Source organism: Chiloscyllium plagiosum, chromosome 31, assembly GCF_004010195.1.
Source record: "Chiloscyllium plagiosum isolate BGI_BamShark_2017 chromosome 31, ASM401019v2, whole genome shotgun sequence".
Taxonomy (NCBI): Eukaryota; Metazoa; Chordata; class Chondrichthyes; order Orectolobiformes; family Hemiscylliidae; genus Chiloscyllium; species Chiloscyllium plagiosum.
The window spans coordinates 1,744,996-1,754,274 of record NC_057740.1 but is presented as its reverse complement, the minus strand read 5'-3'; positions in this window follow the sequence as shown (position 1 = coordinate 1,754,274).

Sequence of the window (9,279 nt, the reverse complement as noted above, 5' to 3'; positions counted from 1 at the left end):
ACTTAGACCACTCTACACCCACGCGCACACATATACACTCTCTCTCACAGACACCCACAGCCCCCCCACCGCAGACACACACACTCCCACATGCACCCCCTCACAGACTTAAGACACTCTACATTCACATACACAGACATATACATTCTCTCTCACAATCACAACCCTCCAACCCAGGCAGACAGACAGACAGACACACACACACACACACACACACACACACACACAGACACAAAGACCCACATGCACACATATACATATATTTTGTGGGGTGAATTTGTACTTGCAGAGTTACATTGTACTTTGCTCAAAAACTGCATGAAGGGCTTAAAAATGTGTTGCTGGAAAAGTGCAGCAGGTCAGGCAGCATCAAAGGAACAGGAGAATCAACATTTCGGGCATAAGGGCGGCACGGTGGCACAGTGGTTAGCACTGCGGCCTCACAGCGCCTGAGACCCGGGTCAATTCCCGCCTCAGGCGACTGACTGTGTGGAGTTTGCACATTCTCCCCGTGTCTGCATGGGTTTCCTCCGGGTGCTCCGGTTTCTTCCCACAGTCCAAAGATGTGCAGGGTCAGGTGAATTGGCCATGCTAAATTGCCCATAGTGTTAGGTAAGGGGTAAATGTAGGGGTATGGGTGGGTTGCGCTTCGGCGGGTCGGTGTGGACATGTTGGGCCGAAGGGCCTGTTTCCACACTGTAATGTAATATAATCTAAGCCCTTCTTCAGACTTATGCCCGAAACGTCGATTCTCCTGTTCCTTTGATGCTGCCTGACCTGCTGCGCTTTTCCAGCAACACATTTTTAAGCTCTGATCTCCAGCATCTGCAGTCCTTACTTCTCAAAAACTGCATGAATTCATGTAAAACTCTGTTATCTCACTTCTTAGATTAGAATCAATCGAAACATCATGGCACAGACAGAGAACACAGGGGGCTAACACCTTCAACATATTGTCGAGCTAACACCAATTGTTACAGTTAATCTGAGAATGCAAGTTTTTTAAAAAAAGTTTTGTGATTTACACATGAAAGAAGTGCAACTATCATGGTATTCAAACAGATGAAAGACTCAACAGACAATCAAGGTATTTTTCAATGTATAATTTCAGTTACATCACACTGTAAATTGTTGCTATAAATTCTGTGTGTTAGGATTGAGCCCTCCACTATCACCTGATGAAGAAGCAGCACTCCGAAAGCTAGTGTGCTTCCAAATAAACCTGTTGGACTATAACCTGGTGTTGTCTGATTTTTAACTTTGTCCACCCCAGTCCAACACCGGCATCTCCAAAAACAAAGAAGCTATTTGAATACAGTGATAAGCCTGGCAGGTATCTAGCATACCTTACAAGAAGGAAAAAGGCTCCCCAAGCCATGACATCTATTAGAGAGAGTGCTGGTACCCCGACTTGTAATCGTAAAAAGATCAATGAAGCCTTTAGGAAGTATTTTTTTGAATTGTACAAGTTGCAGGATTATGAGGACAGAACGAGGAAGATGGAGTCTTTCTTTAAAAATGTGGCCCTCCCGGGCCTAACCTCGGAGCAGGCGTCGTTCTTGAATGCCCCCATGACAACCCAGAGAAGGCATTTGATCGGTAGAATGGCCATATCTCTTTTATACACTGGAATGGTTTGGTGTTGGAGAGGTCTTTGCTAAATGGGTTTCAGTATTATATAATGATCCCAAAACAGTGGTGATCACCAATGGTTTAAGTTCAGATAGCTTTAGCGTTGGCAGAGGGTGTCGTTAGGAGTGTCTTCTCTCACCATTATTATTCACACTCGTGATTGAGCCACTGGCAGAAGCTATATGAACTGACCCTAACATAATGGCTCCGAGGGTTGGATCGGGCAAGCACAAAATTACTCTCTACGTGGATGATGTCCTCCTTTTCTTAAGTGATCCTTTGACATCTGTGCCCCACCTAATTCAAGTGGTCAATCTATTTGTTTGTTCTCAGGCTACAAAATCAATTTTGTGAAATCGGAGGCCTTTCCGGACGGATCCTGTTTTCCCTTTGGGTGCTCACTAGAAGGTTGGGGCGGCACAGTGGTTAGCACTGCTGCCTCACAGCAGCAGGATCCCAGGTTCAATTCCAGCCTTGGGTGACTGTCTGTGTGGATTTTGCACATTCTCCCTGTGTCTGCTTGGATTTCCTCCGGGTGCTCCGGTTTCCTCCCACAATCCAAAGATGTGCAGGTTAGGTGAATTGGTCGTGCTAAATTGCCCGTAGTCAGGGGTGAATATGGGAAATAGGTCAGGGTGGGTTACTCTTCAGAGGGTCGGTGTGGAATTGTTGGGCCAAAGGGCCTGTTTCCATACTGTAGGGAACGTTTTCATTACTTAGGTATTTTCATCACTTCGACATTTGGTCAGCTACATAAAGCCAATTATACACACTTATTAGAGAAAATAAGGCAGGACCTTCAACGCTGGGGAGATCTCCCAATATCGTGGTTAGGCAGAGTAGCCTTAGTTAAGATGAATATTCTATCTTGTCTTCTATATCCTATGAGAACGCTCCCCCTGATGCTGCCGAGACATGCGTTGCGTAAGCTCTACGGCTGGCTCAGCTCCTTTATTTGGAATCATAGACGGCCCCTTATCAAATTAGAAAAGCTGCAGCTTCCACAAGTAAGGGGAGGACTGGACTTTCCAGATTTCAGGAGGTATCAATTGAGTTCTTTATTATCCTATGTAGCTGATTGGGTCTCTTGTGACCCACAATCAATCTGGTTAGATATTGAAGCCTCCAAAGCAATATGTCTCCTCATCAATTTACTATTTATGGACAAGATGAGAGTTATTACAGATTATTGTAAACACCCTACTGTATTAAATACAATTAAAGCCTGGAGGATAATGCAACAAGCTGAGGGTAACCTGCAAAAAACCTCCCCTTATACACCTACAGTGAGAGCATCAGGATTTCAGCCAGGGCTGACAGATGCTATATTCAAAATCTGGGAGTCCAGAGGTATCTCCTGTTTAGGAGATCTGTTCGATGGGGTGGTCATGATGTCCTTTGAGCAGCTACGCCAGAAGTTTGGGCTGCCCAACAGGGACCTCTTTCGGTATTTTCAAATACGAGACTTTGTACAAAAGAAGACCACATTGATAATCAATCCTTATAAATCAGATAGGGAAAGAAGGAGTGCTTCGGCTGATGGGTCTGCCCTCAGTCAGTACTCTCTACCACCTACTATGCAATAAGGTATCAAAGGACATGGAACAGTTATATAAAACCTGGAGGCAAGAATTAGGGTTGGAAATCTCCTTAGAAATTTGGGAGAACGTTTGGGAAAATGCCAAGAAGATGTCTATCTGTAACAGGACTCAGGCTACTCAATTGAAGATACTTCACAGGGCTCACATGGCACCTGAACGACTTGCAAAGTTTAAGGCAGGAGCATCTCTAAAATGTTCTAAATGCAAAATCAAAGTTGGTACTCTCACACATTGTCTGTGGACATGCCTTGACAAAGAATTTGGGTACGGAGATTGGATTGGACCCAATGTCCCTACTCTTGGGCTTCCCAAATTTCCCCTCTTTGGATGTATATGGGAGGAAATTATTCACTATCCTTTCCTTTTGTGCGACAAAAAATATTTTAGTGAATTGGAGGGTATCCAAAGGTCCCCCAGGACTTTCAAACTGGCACAGGATAATCATGGAATATATCCCCCTTCCACCAAAAAACGGAATTATTTTATCGAACATGGCAGCCCTTTTTGAACTATACTGACACAGTATTTTTGGCCATATTGTCTAGGGCCTTTGTTTAGCCGTGGTAATGGTTCTGGCTGGTATTTACCAATTGGTTCATTGTTAGTAATGTATGATATCTTATTTTATGTTTTGGTTGTTTGTAGAATAGATTAGTAGTCATTTTTTAAAAATTTCATATTGGTGTTGTTATTATATTGTGAAGTTTGTATTATTTTTGTAATTTTGTAAAAGAAAATGTTTAAAATCTCCTTTTTCAATAAAAATATCTAGAAAAAACAAAGAGTAAAACAGAAGGCAGAAAGGTAACTAGCAGATAACAGGTCTTTGAATGAAGTAACTGTTCAGTTTTAAACCAGCACAGAGTGTTTGGCTGCAGTGAGGATGAGTGTAGAGGTTGAGTTAAGGAAGAGAAATGCAAATGGTTCTTGATGATTTGTAACTCGGTGTGACTAGCTGCTGTAAGAGAGTATTATTTGGCCAGACCATCTGTTGTACATTGATATTTCAAAACATCTGAAGGACCATGTAAATAAATAGTACGTGCACTCTAAGTATTATATTTCTCTTATTCTAGCCTGGGAGAATTCCAACTGGAGAGAGAAGGATGAGGAGAGTCCATCCAGACCCCTTGCCCCTCACAAAGAATCAGCCCGTCCCAGCGTCTCACACATTATTCTTAAGCTGGTGTCCAATTGTCTGTCAAACTCAGACAAACTGTTGAATAAAATGATATTTGTTGACCTCAACTTCCTCAAACAAAGTGATTCCCCCTTCCCAGGGTCACTCAGAATCACAGGGCATATTACATGCCCTTTCCGACTAAGGTTTCAGTGTGGCTGGGAGGGGCAGGTAACACCCACCTTTGTAACACAGAGGCTTAGCCAACGCAGAGATCAGTACAAAGAAATTATTAATGGTCAGCTGAGCTTGTGAACCAAGCCCTCCATTAAACTTCCTACCCACAATCTGATTGGTGTGGGCAGTATTGAACAACCTGTTTTCTATCTCCAAAGTATTTTGAATGATGGCAAGGAAGGCGGGGGAGGGGTGGGTTTTGGCTATACTCTTTGCCCATTGGTTCTAAGCACCACCACCCCTCTCCCCATCAAGGATATAGATTCGACTCACCTTTATAGATCATAGAATCCTACAGGACATAAAGAGACTATTTGGCCCATCAAGGCTGTACGGACCCGCCAAAGAGCAGCCCATCCCACCTCCATAACCCTGCATTTCCGATGGCTAATTCACCTAGCCTGTACATCCCTGGACACTGGGGCAATTTAGCATGGCCAATTCACCCTAACCTGCACATCCTTGGTCTGTGGGAGGAAACCGGATCCCCGGAGGAAACCAACACAGACGTGGGGAGAATGTGCAAACTCCACACAGTTGCCTGAGGTTGGAATTGAACCCAGGTCCTTGGTGCTGTGAGGCAGCAGTGCTAACCACTGAACCACAGTGCCACACTCCTAGATGCTTCTGTTTCAATGCCCCCACCTTGATCCCTAAGATGAAAATACCCAACTGACTTTACCTCACTCAAGGATCTATAGCTATGGCAGTTCTCACGACCAATATCTGCTGCTGCCAGAATTCAGATGGGCCAGCAGCTCCAGAGAGTGAGACTCCCTCCTCTGAATGCAATGGAGATCTCTGAGATGACTTATTACTGTGGGGTAGATGTTTCTTTCTTGTTTGCTCTCCAACTGACGTTTTAGTCATGTGGAGAGAGGGAAATTGTGGTGGAGGACAGCAGTTAATCTCCCCCTCTCCACATATGATTTTCAGCCCTTTTTTAAAATTTCTCCCCCACTATCCTATGGTAACCTATGCACATTCCACTCCCTTGCACATACAGCAGAACCTCACCCAGATCACTCTCCCTCTTGCCAATGTAGCCCCAACAGCCACTCCTCCATCTTCACCCTCCGGGGTCTCTGTTCTCACCCCAAGATATCTGTTTGAGGTTCTCTCACCTGCTTAGATAGAATCATAGAATCTCTACAGTGTGGGAGCTGGCCATTCAGCCCAAAGAGTCCACACCAACCCTCCAGAAAGCATGCCACCCACCCCACCCTATCCCTGCATTTCCCATGATTAACCCACCTGGCCTACACATCCCTGGACACTATGAGAAATTTAGCTTGGCCAATCCACCCTAACCTGCACATCTTTGGACTGTGGGAGGAAACTGGGCCATCCCAAGGAAATCCACAGAGACACGGGGGCAATGGACAAACTCCACACAGACAATTGCCAGGGGATGGAATTGTACCCGGGTCCCTGGCGCTGTAAGCAGCTGTGCTAACCACTGAGCCACCGTGCTGTCCACATCAAAAATGAAAGTGGGGTCTGCAATGTGGATACTCAAACTGACCTTGGCATCATCGTACAAGAAAGCATTCTGGTTGGGGGGGGGGGGCAACAAGGAATTTTGTCTTGGAGGGGGATTGTAAGAGAGGTTGCCATTTAGCAAATGGGTGTTTGAGGATATCTGGTTGGCATGGAGGAATTGGATTGACAGGTCCATTTCCATGCTGCGCATCTCTATGAATCTCCAGAACTAGAGATTTAAATGGCTAGGGAGAATGAGGAGTTGAAGGAAATTCTTGTTTTTACGAAAGTTATACTAGAGACATTAATGGGGCTGAAAGTTGATAAATACCCAGGATCTAACTGGACCATCCCAGATTATTGAAGGAGCTGGCTATAGAGATAGTCAATGCATTAGTGATTATCTTCCAAAATTCTATAGATCTTGAATGATTCCTGTGGATGGGAGGTAGCAAATTTCACCTCACTATTTAAGTGAGCAATAGAAAAAACTGAACTACAGACCTGTTTACCTTACATCAGTAGTAGCAAACATGCTAGGATATATTGTAGAGGCCAGGGTAAATCTGATTGGGCATATTTAGTATAGATTTATGAATCATGTTTGACAAACCTGTTGGATCAGTACTTGTACCCCAGCTGTTTACTATATATATCAACGATTTGGGGACCAAAATGTAATATTTCCAAATTTGTAGATGATTACAAAACTAAATGGGAATAAGTGCTGTGAGGAAAATGTAAAGCAGTTTCAGACCAGTTTTGTTAATGGGCAAGAACATGTTAGATAGAATATCACGTAGAATGTGAGATTATTTACTTACATCGGAGAAATAACTGTACAGAGTATTTCTTAAATGGAGAGAGGTTGGAAAGTGCAAATGTACAACAGGACCCGGGTGACCTAGTCATTAAATCACTGAAGGCTGACATGTAGGTGCAGCAAATTATTAGGAAAGCTAAATGGAATGTTAGCTTTCATTGCATGAGGATTTTAGTACAGGAGTGGTGAAGTCTTGCTTCAATTCTACAAGCGCTTGTTCAGACCAGACCTGTAGAACTGACTGCAGTTTTGGTCTCCTTATCTCAGGAAAGATATTATTACCATAGTAGGACTGTAATTAAGGTTCACTAGACTTGTTTCCAGGATAGTAGTCATGATTCGGAGATGCCGGTGTTGGACTGGGGTGTACAAAGTTAAAAATCACACAACACCCACCTGGCCTACACATCCCTGGACACTATGAGAAATTTAGCTTGGCCAATCCACCCTAACCTGCACATCTTTGGACTGTGGGAGGAAACTGGGCCATCCCAAGGAAATCCACAGAGACACGGGGGCAATGGACAAACTCCACACAGACAATTGCCAGGGGATGGAATTGTACGGGGTCCCTGGCGCTGTAAACAGCTGTGCTAACCACTGAGCCACCGTGCTGTCCACATCAAAAATGAAAGTGGGGGCTGCAGTGTGGATACTCAAACTGACCTTGGCATCATCGTACAAGAAAGCATTCTGGTTGGTGTCGTGTGATGTTTAACTTTGTTTCCAGGATGGCAGGGCTGTCTTATGAAGAGAGATTGGGAAAATTGAGTTTGCATTCTCTCGAGTTTCCAAGATGAAAAGTGGTCTATTTGAGGCATACAAAATACTTAAAAAGGGTAGATGCAGGTAAGATATTTCTTTTGGTTGGATAGACTAAAGCTGAGGGGCACAATTTAAAAAATAAGCAGAATGCCACATAAGTCAAAGATGAAGAGAAATGATTTTACTCAGAAGGTTATGAACCTTTGGAATTCTCTACCACATAGCACTGGAAGATCAGTCTTAGAGTATGATTAAGGCAGAGATTGATAGATTTAGAATTACCAGTGGTGTCCAGGTTATGGAAATTGAGCTTAAAAGGCACTGAAATGTTCAATTGTCCATGATCATACTGAATGGCAGGAGAGACCTGACTGGCTGAATGGCCTGCCCTATTCCTATGTCATCAATGGCATCATAACGAACCCATTTATTGGAGTCCTTTAAAGAAATAAAATATACTGTGGATAAAGGGTTTTCCAGAAAGTATTTGACAAGGTTATTGCTGAAAATCAAAGCTCACAGTATAGAGGGGTAACATATTCGAATGGATAGAAGGTTGGCTGGCTGGCAAAAAAAAAGACATTATGCATAAATGTGAGTTTCTCAAATTTTCACAAATCCTGCAGGGGACAGGACTAGGTCCTCAACATTTATTTCCATGAGCTAGGTGAGGGGAGAAAAGGCATGGTAGCTAAAGTCACAAGTGACAGCAAATAGTTAGGAAAGTATGTTGTGAAGAAAACATATGGGTTTTGCAGGTTAGTATAGATAGGTTAAGTGAGTAGAAAAATATCTGGGAGATGGATTATAATGTGAAAAATGTGGAATTGTAAGAATTTTTAAAAATCCTATTATTTAAATGGAGATCGTCTACAGAATTCTAAGGTGCAGAGGGATCTGGGTATTCTAGTACATTTTGGTTATTCACCTGTGGGAGGTATCGCTGGCTGACAGCATTTCTTGCCTATATCTAGTTACCCTTGAGAAGGTGGTGGTCAGCTGCTTTCTTGAGCCACTGCAGTCCATGTGCTGCAAAGAGACCCACAAAGCGTGGGTTACAGAACGTTAGTATGCATGCAAAGTATGAAATCAAAAAGGCTAATGTTATGTTAACCTTTTCCATGGGAGGAAATGAGTATAAAATTAAGGATATTGTGCTTCAGTTATACAGGGTATTGTTGAGGCCACATCTTGAATGCAATGAACAGTTTTGAGGACGGATGTAAATGTGATGGAGGTGGTTCAGAGGCAGCTTATTATTAGAGTCATAGAGATGTACAGCACGGAAACAGACCCTTCGGTCCAACCTGTCCACCCTGACCAGATATCCCAACCCAATCTAGTCCCACCTGCCAGCACCTGGCCCATATCCCTCCAAACCCTTCCTATTCATATACCCATCCAAATGCCTCTTAAATGTTGCAATTGTACCAGCCTCCACCACATCCTCTGGCAGCTTGTTCCATACACATACCACCCTCTGTGTGAAAAAGGTTGCCCGTGGGTCTCTTTTATATCTTTCCCCTCTCACCCTAAACCTATGCCCTCTAGTTCTGGACTCCCTGACCCCGGGGAAAAGACTTTGTCTATTTATCCTATCCATGCCCCTCATAATTTTG